Source organism: Equus przewalskii, chromosome 1 (assembly GCF_037783145.1).
Source record: "Equus przewalskii isolate Varuska chromosome 1, EquPr2, whole genome shotgun sequence".
In the NCBI taxonomy this organism is placed as follows: domain Eukaryota; kingdom Metazoa; phylum Chordata; class Mammalia; order Perissodactyla; family Equidae; genus Equus; species Equus przewalskii.
This window is the reverse complement of record NC_091831.1, coordinates 97931537-97952474: the sequence shown is the minus strand read 5'-3', so window position 1 is coordinate 97952474 and position 20938 is coordinate 97931537.

Sequence of the window (20938 nt, the reverse complement as noted above, 5' to 3'; positions counted from 1 at the left end):
TAAGAAAGCCAACTCTGCCTCAACCAGGAAAGGCTATTTTTATTTTACTTTATCCTATTTTTTGAGCTCAGGTACATAGATTTGAATTAATCATCTTTTTTTTTTCCTTGGAGGAAGATTAGCCCTGAGCTAACATCTGCCACCAATCCTCTTTTTTGCTGAGGAAGACTAGCCCTGCGCTAACATCCATGCCCATCTTCCTCTATATATGTGAGACATCTGCCACAGCATGGCTTGACAAGCGATGCATAAGTCCACACTCGGGACCCAAACCGGCGAACCCTGGGCTGCTGAAGTGGAACGTGCAAACTTAGCAACTTCACCACTGGGCTGGCCCTTAATCACCTTCTTGAATATATGGCACACTATTACCACCCATCCATCAGTGGCACTCTTTTTAAATTGTTTTTCACTTTATTTCTTGCTCCAAACCCGTTCTCTCTACCTCATAAGCACCTTCACTCAGGTATTTAATACACATCCTTCTAATCTACACATATTTTTATCCAATTCCCTTTATACCTATGGAAAATACAAAGTATGGCTGGTGGGTGAACCCTTTAAATTGACATAAATAATATCATATTAGTTTGCAAGACTACCATAACAAAATACCACAGATGGAGTGACTTAAACAACAGACATTTCTTGTAAGTCTAGAGGCTAGAAGCCTGAGATCAAGGTGTCAGCAGGGCTGGTTTCTTCTGAGGGCTCTGTCCTTGGCTTACAGATGGCTGCTTCTCACTGTGTCCTCACGTGGTCTTTCCTCTGTGTGAGAACATATCTGGTATCTAAATTTCCTCTTCTTATAAAGGCGAAACTCAGATTGTATTGGGGCCTAACCTAAAAAACTCTCATTTTAACTTAATTACCTCTTTTAAGACGTTGGCTCCAAATATGGCTACATTCTGAGGTGCTTGGGGTTAGGGTTTCAAGATATCAATTTGGGGAGGGGACACAAGTTAGTCCATACCAATTATTGTTCTATTGTGGTAGATTTTAGCAGTCCTGGCTCCCAACGAACCACATACCACCTTGCGTCCATGCTCTCATGTACCCTCTTTGTCACTGGCTCCAGGCTTGGCACATAACTTGTTCTGGTTAATGGGACATTAGCAACACATGATCAAGCAAAGGCTTGATGACCGTTTGTGCACTGGATCTTGATGTCTCTTGCTGCTGGTGACTCTTCTGCTACCAAGTAAGAAAGCCTCAAGCTAGCCTAGAAGTTGTTGTAGACACGAGGCCATCCCAGACATAAGGAGCCAACATCCACAGCTAGATGGGTAGGTGAAGCCATCTCGGACAACCTAGTAACAATTGTTCCAACCAACTTCAGGGGAACGAGCAAGCCCAGGAGAGGCCAGCAGAACTACTCTATTCATCCCAACCCAAAATGTTGACTCACATCTTCATGGCTTAATAAATAGTGGTTATAAGGCAGTAAGTTTGAGATGGTTTGTTAGCAGCAACAGACCTCATAGTAGCTATGTATCTCATTCTGTTTCTTACTTTTTTCCATTTAACATTGTGTATTTGAGATGTTGCTATTTGTAGATCTGTTTCACTCCTTCTGGCTGCTATATGGCATTCTGCCATAGGCACATGTCATATTTTACATATCCATTCTCCTAGGGATGAACAGTTGAGCTGACTCCAATTTTTTACTCCACACACATTCTTGTGGCTATCTCATTATCCATTTGTGTGAGAGTTTCTCTGGACATACTACTCAGAAGTGAAATTGCTGGGTTGCAGGGCATATGAATACTTAATTGCACTGAATATTGTTGGATGGGTCCTCAGAATAGCTGTAGCAGGTTGCATTCCTTCCAGAAGTGAAGGAGGGTCAGCCAGGAGACCTTTATGTTTATTATTCGAGTAGGAATCTTTCCCTGATGATGGCTAGATTTTGGCCTGCAAGAGAAAGTAGGTACAAGTCCCTAGCTGGAACATAAAGGAGTGTTCTAGAAATCAAAGCCCAGCTACTTCCAGAAGCAGATCTTAACACTCTTTCCCTCTACTTCTCTTCTTCACTAGACTTCCTTGGAACTGGCATACTGTTGGTTTTTGTTGTTCACCTGATATGTATCAAATTCAGTTCTCTGTTTTCTAGTCCTAAATTGAATTGTGTGACTTTTAATATTTTCATTTCTCCATCATAAAAGATCTAAAAGGTCATCAGAACTTAGTGATAGTAGGCAATTTTGTTGAAAACAACTTGTTCAAGTTATCAATGTGGTTGAAATCATGTGAAGATCAAAACAACAGTTCTTGATCATGCTAGAAAACAATTATGTTATATTGTTAGGAAGTAAATATCAAGTTACAGAGCATATGGAAACCAATTACAGCATTAAGAGGAAAATATCAGGATACAGAATATTATGCAATGCATAATCACAACTATAATGACTGCAGCATTTTCTCTGAGGCTATTTTCCAATGCCACCTGCTTAGACTCTGGTCCGAAGGCTTTGCAGAGCAAGAAGGCGGAAGTTCAGGCCCAAAGCCTGCCCAAGGTTAGGATTATTATACGAGTTGTTTCCCTCATCAAGCATGACCCCTAAGGATAGGGGCAAACCAGACCGAAACCCATCTGCTATCCTCCTATACCAGAGACATACACAGCCTGGAATAGACCAGGAAACCACAAGCTTCTAAGGCACTCTGGAAGAAGGCAGGAAGACACTTTCATCCTTGACCTCAGGGAGGCTGAACAAATAATTTTCAATCACAGTAACCAGAAAGTTGGCAAAGATAACCAGGCATATAAGGTAGCAAGGCAACATGACAGAAAACAAACAAAAGGAATAGACCGCAGAATTACATACTGTTTATAAATCAACCATGATTCTTATGTCTACATAGATGAAAAGCAAGCATGAAAATATTCAGTGGTAACAGGAAAATATAAGAAGTGATAAAGTAGATTTGAAAAAAACAAATAGAACTTCTAGATATAAAATATACAATAAAAGGAATTAAGAGCTCAGTGGTTGCATTGGATAGGAAATTCGACCCAGCTGATGAGAGATTAGGAAGGAAAAAAACATTTTCCAGTGTCTTGGTCCGCTGAGGCTGCTATAACAGGATACCATAGACTGGGTTGCTTATAAACAACAGAAATTCATTTCTCACAGTTCTTTAGGCTGGGAAGTCCAGGATCACAGTACCAGCAGACTCAGTGTTTGGTGAGGGCCCACTTCCTGGTTCATAGACAGCATCTTTTCCCCGTGTCCTCACATGGCAGAAGGGGCGAGCTAGCTCTCTAATATCATTCTGCAATAAAAGGAACCAGGGCTCCCTGGAGAAACGGCTGATTCCAGGATAGGGCAGGAAATATACAAGATGAACCCGGACTATCTTGTAGTGGCAAAAAGTAAGGAAGTGCTCAGGAAAAAAGAAAAGTACATTGACAGGAATATGTCAAAGGGGCACGGGGGCCAACCGAAAGAGTTCCCAGGGACCAAAGATGCAAGAATTTGAGCAAGAACATAAAGAAGTACTGGATTCTAACCCAAAATATACAATAAATAGCCATGAGTCAGTACTGACATAAATACATAATTGAATAAATTAATAAATGGGGAAGAAGAGACTAGTCTTCTGAGGAGAAGAATTTCAAATTTCCATCCTACAGGAGAGAAAGCATAACTCCCCACTCTTTAAGTATGAGCTGCACATAATGTCTTCCTTCCGAAGAGTGTAGTATGGAGAAAAGATAAAAAGAGGAACTTTATGGTGGAGAAACTTGACAAACACTCCCTCAGCCAGGTGATCAAGGACAATAACAACAGTCATAAATGACTCTAATGGTATGTGCCTTTTAGATGATGTGGTGAAAATCCCTCTTTGCTGTGTGATCTTCCTCCCAAAAACCCGTAACTCCAGTCTAATCATGAGAAAAATATCAAAAAAGTTCCAATAGCGAGACATCCTATAAAATACCCGACCAATACTCCTCAAAAACAAGGGAAGTGAAAAAACTATCGCAAGGCGGGAGGGAGAGGGCAAAAGGGGTGATTAGGCTCACATGTAAGGGGATGGACTATAATTAGTTTTTGGGTGGTGAACATGATGTAATCTACACAGAATTCGAAATATATTACAACGTACATCTGAAAGCTATATAATGTGATAATCCAACATTACTGCAATAAAAAAATAAAATAAAGTAAAAATAAAAAACTATCACAACCAAAAGGAGCCTCGAGAGACATGACAACTAAAAGTAGGATGATATCATCCTAGAGCAGAAAGAGAACATTAGATAAAAACTAAGGAAATCCGAATAACCTATGGACTCTAGTTAATAATAATGTATCCATACTGTTTCATTCATTGTAACAAATGTTACAATTAATATATAGTATAGGGAACATGTACATAGTATAGAAAAACTACACAGAAAAGCTAAGAAAATATAGTGATTATCCAAAGGGAAGGGAGGAGATTGCAATCACAAGGGCCACATAAGTATTTTCTGGGGTGCCTGTAATGTTGTATTTCTGATCTGAAAGAGGGAGAATTAGATATTAAAACAGACGGTTAGTTTAGTAATATTCATTAAGGTTTATTACTAGATATCCATCCTATGTTCTTTTATCACCATAAAAATGTAAAAAATGGGGGGGCATGAAATACACTGAAATAATAAAGATGATTTTTCTCTAAATGGAGAGATTACGGCTATTTTTTCTTTTTCCTACATTTTAAAATATTTTCTAATTTTTCTGCAATGCACATGAATGCTATTTACTATCTGATGAAAATAAACTCTACTTACTAAAGAAGGAAAGAAAAGCAGGTTGTCAAAGAGTATCTGGCCAGGAACAGCCTTTTTCTTTCCATTTACAGCTTTATATTGTGATAAAATTTGACCATAAATATACCATTTATGGTCATCTGATTGCATACCAAATGGAAATGTAAGGTAGAGCACACTATCTGAAAAATCTAGAAATGCTATATTATAGTTTGCCATAAGTCATTATAATGCTCTAAAAGATAGTTTTCATAATTCCCAGTTCAGAAATAAGCTCGCAAACAACAAAAATACAATGACTTTGGAGAAGACACAATGACCCACAGAAAAGATGGCAAAAAGTTGCTTATCATTTCACAGGCTCCATTTAGAAGCAATTAAGCATCTGGCCTTGTTCTTTCATTTATAATGTCAAATACCAGAGGGGAAATTATATGCGGAATAGACAACAGCCTCAGCTTGATTTTGTGCAGACATTTCAAGGGAGCCACTCCACAAGATGTTTATCCTTAGAGAAGTCCAATATTGGAGAACCTTTTTCATTATATGCGACCTTCGGCAAGTCTCATAGGTCTCCCTGGGCCTCAGTGTCCTCATCTATAAAATGAGGGCTTGGAAGAAATGACCTCTAAGGTCCCTCCTAGTATGAAACTCTTATGAATGAAGCCTATTTAACATACAAGAGGATAGATCTTATGATAAAATCAATGGTAAAGGTAATAGCATTGAATATTCCGTAACATTTCAATCTCTAACAATGCTTTTCAATTTATGCTCATTTTATCCTCAGCAACTTCTATTTTAAGTGGTAACAGAAATATCATTACACCTATCTTGGAAATGAGAAAACTAAAATGAAGTGGATATTGACATAATGCAAGAGAAAGTGCAAAATTTCAGTGTATTCTGAAAACATAGGACTTTCCAGTATGTAAGTGTGGGCTCTTGAGCATTCTGGTTCTCAAGGTTTTGTGGGGGATGGTTTGTTTCTTTTTCCCCATCTGTAAAATGAGCCAGTTGAACTAGACTAGATGATCTCTATGATTCCCTTATTTTATGGTTACAACAAATTCACTTTCTGGTAAGGAGGGGTGCTTGGGCCAAAAGCAAGGTCTCATGATTATAAAAATAACCTTCACCTAGTTAATGCTCATCTCATACAGCTCAGACACCTTTGATGCACGTGAAGATGCTCCGGAGGTCACTCATTTGGACAATCCCCATGGTCCCCACCAACCAATACAGTGTACACTAGTCTCCCCTATAATGATCACTAAATTGAGTCTACAAAGATCCATGTTCTAATTCCAATTCATGATCTCAGGACCTCAGTTTTTTAATCTATAAAATTAAGAACTTTAAAACACTACATGGACAATAGATGTCTTTCCTGACAGCATTGTTATCCCCTCTCAATGTTTTATAAGAAAATGCAACTAGGCAGGTGTCATTCTTGGCACAAGACAGCAGCTCAGCCCCAATTGCCAGAATGTTTCCCACATTTACATTAACTGGACTTCATCCCTCCCCTCAGGCACTGGAGTTTCTGTCTCTGCCTTAATCATCTTTCAACAAATTTGGATCCTGGCACTATTTGATTCTGTGGCCTGGCCTTCGTGACAGCAGGTCTCAAACTTCACGGGGCATCAGAAACACCTGAAGGGCTTGTTAAAATAGAGAGCTGGACCCCAACCCCAGAGTTTCTGATTCAGCAGATGTGGGGCCTGAGAATTGGCATTTCTAACAAGTTCCCAGGTGCTGCTGATGCTGCTGGCCCAGAGACCACGCTTGGGGATGCTCACTGCGCTGAAAGGGATGCTGCTCCAAGAGTAGGCAGACTTTGTAGTCGGCAAGCTTTTCCAACTAAATGCAATCTGGCTCCCTTTATTTTTCATCCATCCTTGCAGGTTCTGCCTTCTAGAGCAATATTGAGGAATTCTGTGCTTCTTCCACTTGACTGCCCTTCAAATAGTTGAAGGCAACTTTCCTGCCCATCCCCACCCCCTTATGGTCATTTCCAAGCAGGCTATCATAAAAAGTTGTCTGCTAAAATGTAAACTGTTTTCTCTAGTATTGTGGAGCAGTAGTGGTTGACCATGTCAATACTAACAATTTCGTTAAAAAATAAAATAAACACAAAGTAAGAAGACTGGTTCATGTGGTTTTTAAATTTCTCCAAATTCTAAGGACCTTTGTTTTAAAAACAATCATTAACCACAGTCTGCCTTGTATTATTATCTGTTATTTTGAATAAATCTTCTCTCCCCAGTTTGATTATATAGGTTGGATTCCAAGCTCCACCACTGATTATCTCCTGACCCTGGGCAAATTTGTTTTTATTGAGGTAACATTGGCTTATCACATTATATAAATTTCAGGTGTACATCGTTATATTCTTATTTCTGTATCATGGTCACCACCCAAAGACTAATTACCTTCCATCTCCATACACATGTGCCCTATCACACCTTTCACCTGGGCAAATTTTTTTTTAACTCCCGGTGCCTCAGTTTCCCCACATGGTTGTTTTCAGGACCAAAATGAGTGTGCGTGTGCGCATACACGTCATAGAACAGTGCCTGTGCAGGGTAAGCCCTGTATGTGCTCGCTATTATTATAAGCTGCTCAGGGAAAAGGACAATGTAAATAGATATGTTTAAATAAATGTCTTATAAAAGAATTGCTTTCTCTAAGTAACTAAATTGAATTAATAACAGAGCCTAATAGCTCTTAGACTTAAAAATCTACAACTGCTCAATTCCTAGGAAAATGGATTGACTTAACTTAGCAGAACTCATGAATTCAGGGTTTGCTCATAAATATATTGACAAGTTTCTGGGTTTCATGCTTATTTTTCATGTTCCCAATCCCCTCACCCTTCTTCTGGCACCCACCTACCACATCTGACGACTCCATCCAGGTGGGAACCAGGAGAGCCTTGTGAGTCAGGCCCCTTGGCCCCAGGTAAGCCAACCAGAGTGTTCGAAAATCTTAGAACTAGAACTGAGCAAGAAAGTCAGTCACTCCTTCAATTGTTTCCTGTAGGACCGGAAGCTCAGGCTGTATTTATATTCTAGTTTTCTGTGACATGGACTAGAGAAATGGAGGGAACATTATACATTAAAAGGGAGAAGAAAGAAACTAGCGTATAGAGAATCAGAGATAAAAGAAATGGAAAGTCAACTCTGAGCGCATCTGTGTTCCTGATCCCAGATGTTCCTGAGAACTGGTTACATGTGTGTTCTCAGGTTCTATGAGCCCTTTCTCAGGATCCTTAAAATACATACTCCTTTTCCTTAACTTAGCCAGCATGACTTCCCTCCACTTGCACCTAAATGATCCTGAATAATAGCATGTCCACCCAAGGTGGCTCCTCCTCTGGAGGTCATCACACATTTAGGTGTAATTGAGGCTGCACCCAGAACTATCCAGTGAACTGAGGTTTTTAAATCACCAGTAAAAAATATAAGCATAAAAGTACTTATCTGAGAGACAATACGCAAGATGCTCAGTTCTCAAAAAAGAAAAAAAAATTGATGTAGTGAAACTGGCAGACGCGAAAGTCTGAATCTTCCATTAGGCCCACAGTGAGTAGGAAGAACTAATGAAAGAGATGGGTTTAGCCCAGGCACAACCAGGCTCATCCTCCAGCTCAGCTCTGAGATTCTGGCTTCAGGATAAAAAATATCTCAGCCTTCAATGAGTTCTGCAAATTCAAGGCCTGTACTATCACATGAGGGAGACAGACTGCAATAGACAACCTTGATGTGAGAGAGAAAGAGAAAGGAAAAAAGAACTCTAAGGCAAGAAAAACAAAGAAAAGATGACTATAAAAGACAAAGCTGCTTTTTGGAACTTCTTGAGAAGTCTTAAGCCACATTTCCACTCTCTCGACACAGATCAGAAAACTAGCCTCCAGGGTTACGGGGTGATGGATGAGGAAGATCTTCGGGCCAGGCCTGGAGCTGCTCCCAAGAGTGGCCATGTGTCATCCATTTACGTGCCCAAGGTTGTGCTGGTCTCCTCATTGTCTAGAGCAGCATTAGATGCTCCCCTAACAGGCACTTCCTAGAACTGACAAGCTGTAATCTGAGTTTAATGGTTTCCTCCTTATCTCCAAGGAAAGTTTACCATAAATAATCAAGAAGGTTTACCATGCAAGCCGTGGCTACAATTAATATTATGACTGGCACTAATACGGCCTTGACTCCCGTTTTCAAAGGGAAAATGGGGCAGCCCATTTCCTCCAGCTATTATGCTCTATCTTGCTGCCCCGACTGACTGAAGACCTGAAGCTTAAACCAGCCTACAGAAGGAAAAATCTCAAGGAAACGCTGGAGCTGCAAAGCTTCTGCCTAATCGAGGCCTCCTAGGTTGGGATCTTGCTGTCAGTCCATGGCCTGAGTGTTTAGGCAATATTAGCCTTCCAGCTTCCATTATGATAAACATCCTTTGTTCATTTATTCCTGCTTTGTGGGGTCACTGCCTTCACAAGTCTGACTTGAACTGATTCTTTTAATTGGCCTCTGTAGGATGTGACAGTACAAAACTTCCCACAGACTAACAGAAGAGAGAGACAGAGGTGGTCCCTCCCTGGAAAGCATTAGAATGAAGTGGGGGTGTGGGCGATCATGAGAGGTTTGTAGTAAAGGGAGCTTCCCTTTAATTTAAAGGCTCCCAGAAGACACGCTTGCTTTTCTCAGTTAGTTAGAAAAAAAATTGTCATCACCTTGTGATCATCTTGACGTAACTATTGAAATGGCCAGAATAGGGAGTGGTTCGTAAACTGTAAGATGCCTATAAATGGGAGGTCACAGTTACTTTCTTCATTCATTCATCCTATAAGAGTTCCCTTGTTTAGCTCATCCATCCTGCCTTAAAAGTTATGCGCCTGCGGGGAAGAAACTGGGTAAAGTCTGTGAAAACTTTACTCGTATCACTGTCATTCTAAGGTGACATCCCTGGTTCCCAAAATCAAAGCTGAACCCCCAGATCCACCACTGACCGCTTACATGACCTCAGACAAGTCACTGAATCTCTTTAAGCTTTCCTATCCTCATTCAAAAACACAAACAAAAACCAAGAAAGAACTAAGCCTGTCTGAAAGATGGGGCTGCTACATGGCCATCCATTCATTCTTTGAACCAGCAATTGTAATTCAGTGTGATACGTGGGGTAAAGGGGTTTGAATAAAATCCTGCAGCACAAAGAAGAAGGAGCAAGCGACTCCGTCTGGGGGAGTGGGGACAGGGTGTTCAGGGAAGGCAAATCAGACCTTGGAAGATTCAAGTCACCCATAAGCAGGGATCAATGTGCGAAAAGGCAGGAAGTCACAAGAGCCAAGTGAATTGATATCTGGGCTCCATGGACGGAGCCTCCCACAAGGGGAACTGTGGAAGCAGAGACTGCAAGGGAGGTTGGGTCCAGATGATGCACACTTGGAGTCAGATGAGAAACCACATTGGAAAACACTTTCTAAATTGCAGGATGAACACAGACGTCTGCTATTATGATTATTTCTTCCCTCTTTCCTTCCCTAATCTCTCTAAGTGCTGCTGAGAATCCCAAATTCTCCCTTCAGGGTTTCGCAAAGAGAAACTCTGAAGCCTTCAGACCTGAGCGTGAACCGGGGCTCTGCACACTTGCCACAAGAACCTCAATTTCCCCATCTTCAAGCTGGAGATAATAATGCCTACTCAGCAAAATGTTATGGACAGTGGAGATCATTTATATAAAATGCCTGGCACATTCTAGGTGGTCAATAAATGGTATGTGTTAGCTTATTTTTATTAGCAATAATGTATCTGAAGTGCCAAGATCAATGCCTGGCACAGAGGAGATGTTAATAAATCCCCTTCATTACTCTTGGAGGTGAAAAGGGCAGTTTCTGGATTAGCATTAGTTGAGAAGTGTTCAGCATTCTACTTCCCCAATAATTCTTTTCATCTGAAAGTTCTACTCTCAATTATTCAATGGGTTATTGAAAAACTTTTCCAAAGTGAGTTTTCCTATGGTCTGAATATGCATTAGAAACACACACATATGCACATGTGCACGCACAAAGCCACGCGGCATTTCCAAGACTTATGTGACCACAGCACACTTTCCTCTGTGAAGCCGAACTCAGTTGGAGAAAAGGCAGATTTAGGGCTCAATCTTAAAGAGCCCCTGTCAACATCCAGGCATCTTATCCAAGAGGAGATAAAACTTGAACACCGTATAGAAATAGTGATGGTATCGACAGTTCCATATGCTTAGAACGTTACATGCATTATCTCATTTAATCAACATTCATTAAGGTCCTAAAGTAATAATAATCACACCTATATAACACTATGTGCCAGGAACTCCTCCAAGCATTTTAATAATGGCTTAATTCTTGAAACAACCCTATGAGGTAGGTGCCATTAGTATCCCCATTTTAAAGGTGAGGAAACTAATACACAGAAAGGTTAAGTGATTTTCCCAAGGCAACAACATCAAAGGGGCTGAGCCAGGAGTCAAACCCAGGCAGTCAGGCACCAGAGTCCATGCTCTTAACTGCTGCATCATTTACCATCAATTCAGGGACGCTGTGCTGGACGTGTAAACTGAGGCATAGAAATAGAAGAGATGCTTCATAGGGAAATCGAAAGATGCTCACAAGAAACATGATGAATACTCAGATCATCTTCTGAAATTCGTGGGCAAACCTAAGACACGAGGAAATTACTTCTGGAGGGTTGCTTATGAGGCAGTAGAGGGTTTGGGATGCACAGGGAGCCTGTCTCTCCGCCAGAAGGCCCGGGAGCAATACACAAGAAAGTGTTTATCAGACAACCCCAAACAAAAGTAGTTCCATCTCCTTCCTACCTGAACCGAGGCCCTGGTTTGACACAGATTCTCTGGAGTCTGGTAACGGAACTAGTCCCAGCACCAGTGGCTTGCCATGTGGGCCCCAGAGAGACATGCAGCTTGCTGCCAAAACCCTCCTTACTTGGACTACACCTGCCCAGGTAGCGGGGTCCACCTGCGGCTCACTGTGCTTGTTTAGTCAATTCCTCATTAAACCAATTATGGGTCCGCTTCACTTACTGCTTTCAAATTTAACAAATGAGCTGATACGGCTCCTTCATTGAATTTACAAAGCCACAGATTCAGCCCTACATCTGGCTAAAATATTTTAGACCACAAAATCAAGTCAGTGGGGCTGGAGCCTGGTGCCATGTGTCATTGTCATTGATGGCACCTGCAGATGGCTTTGTTTTTCCTCCCACAGGCACAGTCACAGTGACACTAATATAACATGGAGGACTTTATTACTTCTCCAGCACACTTGTTGTCTTCTCAGGGAAGAGAGGATTTATGGGACCTCAAGAGCCCCCATGCCCTAAGATCCTCCCCACCATCACTCAGCAGTTGCCAACGTCTGAAATCAACAGACACCAGCCCAGGTAACTGATGCTCAGGCTGGAGGCCTCAAAACCTCTCCATGCAATAGTCTACCTTATATAGTCCAGCCAAACGATAATCAATCACCCAGCCACAAAAAGGGATTATTAGAAAATCAGTGTAGAAGTACAAGACAATGTTTTGATGCAAGAAGATTTCAAACAGCAAGGTTCAGAATGGTTCCTATACTCTGGATGCAACTATGCAAAAGTATTTATGCAGGTGGTATGTAATAGGCAAAGTGAAAGCCATTATTGTACTAGTGTGTTTGGAAAGTAATTTTTTTAATTATTGCATATACTTTTTTTATTTTACCAATTTGACCAACACAGTATAAGATTTTGAACATAAAAGAACTCCTCTTCCGTAACAGCTTTTGTAAAGCAAGGAAGTTAATAGCCATTGACTGTGTACTACATGCCAGGGGATATACACAAAATATTGCAATCAACACTTGCAACAAAATTATAAGGTGGGCAGTATTATCTCCTTTCAGATAACACAAAGTCACTTGCTAGTCAATGACTATAATAGTTATAGTTCTAAGTCTTTACTCTCTCCCCAATAATGGGATCATACATCCATTCCCTTTGCCACGTAAACCTGCCGTGTGCCTTTCACTCTGGGTTCAGCTACATGACTTGTTTTGGCTGATAGGATGTTAGCAGAAGGGATGCAAACAGAGGCTTCAAAAGCACTTTTGCAGTTGGCATCTTCTGTTCGATCTCTGTCATCACTGGCTTAGTCTTCTGGTTCCAAGAAGACACCAGAAGCAGAGCCACCCCAACCAAACCAAGCCTAGATCAGTCTACCCACTACCCCCCAACCCTCACACTGTCCCACACACACATGAACTCAATTAATCCTTATTGTTGTATGCTACTGAGAGTTTGTGATTGGTTGTTACTTAGCATTATTGTGGCTGTGGTTAATTGAAATGATGGCTAACTCAGAATTCAAACTCAGATCTCTCACTCCAAATCCACAGTCTTTTTTCTGTGCCATACTAACACATAGTCTAAAACTTGTAGTAAAATCACATTTAATATATGAGAAATTGGGCTGACCCAAATGGGATATTGAACAAGTTAATCTTTGTCGTTTTTCTCTTTTCCCAATATGACCTCCCACGCCTAAATATCCAAATTAGGCTGGTGCACATCCTACAAATGACAATGAATTCTACTAAACCTATTCCAACACAAGTATTGCCCGAACTTCTAAAATTAAGCTAGACATGGTTGGGAATAAATTTTACATAATAGTGTCTGCTATTATGTAAATAGTTCTTAAAGACGCAGCAGGGAAATGGTTGAATATGGAAACAGGTAAATAAGTTGTGGTACATCCAAACAATGGAATATTTTCCCTCTATTTCACATATGAAAAAGCTAAATATGTATATTTAGTTATTTTTGCATGAGCATAGAGAAAAGAATGGAAGGATACACACCATGCTGTTACATTGATTACCTCAGGTGGTGGAGCACAGTAGTAAGTGAAAGACGATAAGCATTTACTTTATATATCTTTCTATTGTTTTGCTTGTTACAGCAATTTTATATAACTTATAAGCCATTATTTCTTTGAATGTTTTTCTTCTCTTTTCTCTCTCTGCTTTCCTTTAGGTACTCCCATTATGCGTATGTTGGTGCACTTGATGATCTCCCACATTTCTCTGAGATTCTCTTCATTTTTATTCACGCTTTTTTCTATTTCGCTTCTTGTGCAGTCTCTATTAATCTACAAGTTTGGTAATTCTTTTTTCTGCCACTTCAAGTCAACTGTTGAGCCCCTCTAGTAAAATGCTTATTTCAGTTACATACTTTTTCAGCCCCAGAATTTCCACTTAGTTGCATGTTATAATCTTCATTTCTTTACTGATATTTTCTATTTGGTTGATATTGTCATCACACCTTCCTTTACTTCTTGAATGCTGGTTTTCTTTAGTTCTGGGAACACATACCCAATGGCTATTTTGAAGACTTTTGCTGTGAAATCTGACATCTGGTCACTTTCACAAGTAGTTTCTATTGTCTTTTTTCCCCAGTGTACGAGTCACACTTTCCTGTTTCTTTGCACGCCTCATGATTTTTTGTTGGTAACTGGACATTTCAGATTATATATTGCAGCTACTCAGGGTACAGGTATCCCCTCCACGGCTTGTTTTTGTTATTTGTGTGTTTATTTTTTACTGACTGACTGGATTTTGGTGACATCTATTCCACACACACACACACACACACACACACACACATGCACAGTGTTAAGCCTTTCCTCTTGCTCCTCAAGGAGGCGCAGATTTGGGGGTGCTTATGGTCACCCTGGGATGATGATGGTGTTGGCAAGACTCTCTTTCTTTCCCTGACCTCACCCAGCTATTAAACTCTACTAATTGCCTACTGATTATTGTTTTTAACAATGCCCTGGGGCATAAATTGCTCTATAAACTAATCCAATCGACTTGTGACTCCTTTGGAGGAATAGTTTCTGAGGTTCATGTTTGATATTTGTTCTGACCTCAGGAGGGCTCCTCCCAGCTGTCTCATTCCCCAGTTCTCTCCTGCAAACTAGCCTTCCTACAGTGTAGGCTGTATCTTCAGTAAATCCGTGAATCTCCACCCAGCTGTCTTTCACCACAACCTTCACCGTTCTTGAGAGGATCCTTAGGTTTGAACATCTCCATGCTCCTTTGCAAATGAAGTCAGTTCCTCTGGGAAGAGATTAAGAGTGATCTGTTTTACAACTGCTTCTCCCCTAGCCAAAATCTCTGAGCCACATCTCCGAAGCTGGAAGTGAGGATGATGGCAAGCTTTGCTCTGAGTGACACCTGCTGTATCTGCTGTGTACCTGGTTGGGGTTGGGAGGGAGGCACCCCCTGAATTCCTCTTGGCTTGCCTTTCCTAGCATGGAACCACCACCTCACAGGCCCTGGCAAAGGCAACAAGGCCCGGTATTCACAGCACGCCACACCCAAGAGAGAACATTGTCTCACAGTACGGGCTGGGTGGGAGAAGGGAGCCCTCACTTCCTTTCTTCCTGGGAAGAAAGCCCTCCAGCTGGAAACGCTGTGTTCTAGGCTGTAGCAGTCTGGAGGAAGCCTCTACTTTGTTGAACAGGAGTTATGAGGAAGGGAGTGGTCTTGGTTCAAATAGCACACTCTTCCCTTCCATACCAAATTTTTGTACTTTTTCTTGAACAGGTGTTTTTTCACTTTTTTTTTCTGCCCTTAGGACCGTTTCCAGAGTCTTTAAGTGGTTGGGGGTTTTTTTGATAATTTTCACCAGTTTCAACGGTGAGTGGGTCGCAGAGCTCCTCATGCTGTCATGCCAGAAGTCGCTGTCCAATCAACCAAACTTAGATAACATTTGTAACTAATGAAAAAGTAATGTGAAAAGAGAAAGATATGGAAGGTTTTTTACTCCAAACATGATCACTTATAGATGTAGAAACTGAGGCCCAAAGTCAGTAGTCCATCCTCATGACCCTTCCTTTTGCTATGGTGCTGGAGCCCAGGGAGGCCCAGAAGAGATGCGGCAGGGGTACTCTTGGAGTCTGACTAAGGGAGACAGCGAGAATCTTCATGCTGCCCCTAGTTCAATCACGTGGTTCCCATTAAAGGGGGAGCATCAGGGGTATTTTATTTATGTGGCACAGAGACCCCAGCAATGCCAGCTAAATCAAACATCACTGGCGAGTCAATTCCCAGGTTTCCGTAGAATTCTTACATTCAGCCATCACTCGTTTAATCTTATATTACTAAAGATAACTCTGCTTTGTTTGACAAAAATGCATCTGGAGTACAGAATCTTAAAAGGGAATGCGCCCAGATGGTAGAGGTATTTAAGGAAATACAGTTTTCCAATTTGGGAATGCGTAACCCCCTCTGATTTCATTGGTATGATTTTTCAAACCCCTCTTTTGCCTGTACTCTGTTCAAATTGCCAGGGGAGATTCGTGGTGTAGTCATGGTAACCATGAGGCCTCACTCTCACCCACCCCCACCCACCCCCCCGCCACAAACACACTGCACACACTTCCCCACCAACCATAACTCACTCAAACCCAAAACTCATTTATATCCTGCAAATGAGCTTAAAATAAGAAATACCAAAGTTGTATGAACCTCCACATGTTGTGTTTTTGTCACTATGTCTAATTACTATTCACACCAAAGGTAAAAAATATAAATGGGATGCAGTAGCAGATTGCTTGTGGTGGAGGACTTCCTTTTTAATAGAGAAGAGAATCGGGAATTCGTCCATTCCCTCTCTGCTGGAGGAAAGCTGGAATTGAAGGTGGCTTCAGAGATGCGCTCTCTCCTGATTGTTTCGCTTTCCTGGCAGTAATAATTATTCTTGGCTAACGGTGTTGGTTTGTAAAGCAGGTAATTAGTGTTTCCAACACTGTAATTGAATTTCCTGAAAGCAAAGACCCGCATTCTGCAATCTAAGTCCCAATTATTTGACCAAGAACCGAACCTCAAGGACAGGAAGTGAGAATTCACCTGTGTTTGCCTTAGTCAGACCTCATCTGGGTGAGATGCCCTGTGCTCACATCACTTTCAGGGAAACACTGATGAATGGATCCCCATTCATGGGCAGGAGACCAAGTCAGTGAGCTGATCTATAAACCGTGTCTTAAAACTAAGCCCTGAAGAAACTGAGAGTCTTTGGTCTGAAGAAGTGTGTGGGATTTTAAATCCCAAGGTCTGTGTTTTATGTGAAATGATCTCTGAAGAGTAGAGGAATTGCTCCTGAAAGAGGAGCATCCTTAACCAGGGAGATACTGGCCCCAAGCCTTTGCCACTCCCTCAAAGCAGCGGTTGGGAACGTGTCCTCACTATTTGTTCTGAGGCTCCCACCTATCCCTGCTACCTACAGTGACATGGTGACATGTGCAAGAAGCCCTCCCAAGGAATCGACTCCCATCTCCTTCCCCCTCTCAGTCTATTATTTTCCTAGCCTGGGTTAGCCAGGAGTGGAGCCCCAGATAAAGGTTTATGTTGGAGCAGTTTATTCAGGAGGATGATCCCAGAGAGCAGGACTGAGAGTCAGGGGAGGGAAAAGGAAAGAGAGAGTAACGAAAGCCAATACACAGGAGTATCTGCATTGTCTAATTGGCCCTCACTCTTGGGCCATTTACTCGCACAGAATCACCTGAGAATTCACGAAATCTGTCTCTGAATCATCCGCCTGGCCTCGGTAAGAAAGGGGAAAGCATCTACCCACGGGCTCCTGTCCCCTATTGGCCTAGGGCCTCCCCCATGGGGCAGGAACTCCCTTCCATTTCAGAGTTGAGCACCTGAGAGTGCTGAGCAGTGTTTTGGGTGTGCCATACTGTGCTGTCAAAAATGCCCCAGGCAGCACACAAGAGGTCCACAGCACAGACCTCAGGAGAGGTGCCATTGGGTTGGACCTGCAGGAAACTCATCACAGCTGTGTGGATTGATTGCCACAGCAGCTGTGATGAATTAAGAGGCGAGGGCAAGAGGAGGTGAGGTGGTGCCCTGGAGGTATCCAGTCCATCCAGCAGAAGAGTAACCATTAGTGCAGAGGGAGGTGGACACACTCCGGGGATCCTCGGTCATTCCTTGGGTGTGTAGTATAAAGACCTGACTGTCCATTTCTGACCCAGGGATGCACTTTCCCATTCCCTTCTCTAGAATCTTCTGCAGCTACTCTACTGTCTTGATGTACATCCTTCGGAAACTGCCTGCATCTTCAGACATGAATTCTGCCTCCCTCGGACCTATTGGAATGCACAGTGCTGGCCCAAGACTATAATCTATGATTCTGCCCTTCCCAGCTTCCCCCATTGGAGGAATCAGGATCTCTGAACACATTCTCCTGCTGTCTCCCTAGAATTTCTCATGATGACCTCTTCCTTGCTTCTGTGGCCTCCACCTGCTGTCCCCTTCTGACCTGGCCTTGTTCCATGTCCTGGCCTCCTCCTCACCTTCTGTGCTCTTCTGCCCCCATCATCTAATTCATTCTCTCTCCCTCTCCTCTTTATCCTCTTTCCCTTGGCTAGGCTTCCCCAGGGAAAATCCTATACGCAGTGTAAACTACATCTGAGAACTTGATGCAAATGCAATATTGATTTTTAAGCAAGATTATGTAAATTTCAGACAGTCTATTATTCTGCTTGCCAAAATTCCTTTAACAAAATTATGAAGTTGAAGTTCTTTAATATGAGGCAGGCCAAAAAAAAGTAAATACCGAATGATCAAATCAGGAAAACATGAGATTCTAAAGCATTCTGTTGGCGTCACAGGCATTGCCTTCAGACTCAGTGAAACCCGAACACCAGAATTTTGAAAGAGACATAATTTCTGCTAAACCCCACCCAGTCTTCTTATATCTCTTCTCCATGTAAGAAACCTGAATCTCTCTCTCAATCATTCTTTCTATAGTGCGTGGCCTATGTTTGTATGTTTCTTACATGTTTCTAAGTTTCCTGTCAACTGGGTCACGTTTACAGCAATCGCCCATGTTTCTTAGGGTTTTCTCCAGGCTGTTAATATAGGATTTCCAATCCCATTCAGAGATTCACCTGGTTCTTTCTCGAAGTCCACAAAGGGTGCCACATGTTTACACGCAAGTGTTTTCCTCGTCTCCTTCTGCCTGCTTTGCTTCCCCATTTTGATGTTCAGTGTCCCTCACAAGGCCTTTCTCCACTGTCACCACAGCGAGGGCTGCTGCCCCCAGTCCCACAGCCTTCCTCCAGCCTCCCTCCCACAGGGCTCCATGCGAGTCCAGGGAGGTGGCCAATGATCTCTGAGACAACATTGTCTTGCCCAGACATGGCGCGCACATCTGGTCTTTTTTCTTCTCCAGCCAAAAAGAATTCTGCCATGCAAACCGATACTGGGAAGGTCTCTTTCATGAAACACACAAGACTCAGGCTCAGACACATTCTCAGATCCTTCACCAATCTGTCTTTTCTGATCTCCTTTTTCTGCATGCTCATCTTCAGCTGCAGAACATTCTGGAAATGGCATGATTCCTTCAGGCCAGATTTAGCATACCCTGATTTTTCTACTACACTTGCTGATGCCCTTTCTACCTGTTTGGCTTCAGGAAGAATTATTTGTACTGAAGAGATGAAACATGAACAGTTTTTTTTCCTTAGAACTACAGATTCAAGGAAAAGCAAAGAGGGAGGAGGCTACTAACGTTTACAGACATCAGATGAGTAAAAGGAGGCTTAGAAAGGTCCCTCCCTTGCCCAAGCTTATCCATCTGATAAATGATAGAACCAGGATTTGAACTCTGGGACTGTCTGACTGCAAAACTAGCTCTCTCTCTCTCCCCTCTCTCTCTCTCAATTATCTTCTTTCACAGTTCCCACTGATGTGGCTAAATGAGGTTTCCTGTCACTACTTTGTGGGTATCTCACTTAGATCTGAATATGAAACTAAACTCCATTTTCTCTGTGGGCACTTCATTTTTCTTTTGCCTTTAAGCCAGCCCTGAGCCCAGATTTCCCTCCACATTACACTTACAGATCCCCTGACACTTTTTCCTGTAGCAGAAGCCACTGGTAAGGGATAAGCACAGTACATCCTGCCAATTGTCTCAAAATGAAACCTATCTAACATTGCATGCATTCTCTTTCTTGCAACCAACCAGGACTCACACACAGAAAATTCCGTTTCTGTGTTTTGTTTTGTATGCATTCCCTACTGGATATTGTTCTCACTGTAGAAAGTCAAAACCTAGATCTTACAGCCATTTGTCCACCTCTTCTATTTTAAAGATGAGGAAATTGGGGTTTAGCAACCATCCCATGACCTCACAGCCTTTCCTAGATCACGCAGATTAGATGGGGAGCCAAGAACCCCTGAGCTCCCAGATTGGGCTTCTCCTAGTGTGACAGCCTTTACGTGACCAGCCGTACAGAAAAGATTTGCTCCCATGAGCTCAGCTAGGGGAGTGGCTACATGTTTTTAAATATAGTTAATGTCACCTCCCATATGTGGAAGAGTTCAATTTTTGAGTAGACACAATATGAATGTAGAAGGCACTACTCACTCCTGCGTTCTTATTTATAACACTTACTCTTCACAAATCCCCAGGCACACCCAGAGGTTTTTGCCTATATGAAGTTGTCTGGCAACAAGAAGTGGTGAAGGATGGTTATATAAGCACAGATTAAACACCAGCCACCTGCTAGGATGGTACCAGGTTTTCCACATAAGCATTTAATAAATGTTTGCTGAATCTGAATCTAGACAATTGCCCCAAAGATTAGGAAAGTCACTTTATTTCAAGCCCAAGCATACTACAAATGGGTGAAGGACACCCTGGGCCTCCAGCAAATGTCCTCTGGAATCATCTCCAGATTCTGATGCATCCTAGAGAATAGAGGGGAAATATTCATTGTTTTCCAAAAGCCATCTCATTCCCCTTGACAGAGACTGGGACGGAAGGCTAACCAACCTTGGAGCGCAAACCTGTTCCACATCTTCAAGGTAGCTACTGCCCTCTAGTGTTGTAAGAATAAAGCAAAAAGCAGACCTTGGTAGAATCTAAAACCAACCTCACAAAGTTTTTCAATTGCTGTCTCAGCAGCCTTCATAGGGACTTGGAAAGTACCACCCAAAGAGGACATTGCACTGGCGTTGACCAGTTGTGGCTCCCAAGGTTTCTTCTCAGCCAATTCACACTGGTACTTCCATACCAATTGGCGAAAATCCACTCTCCTAAGCCCCTTGAGTGCCTCCACCACCACTCC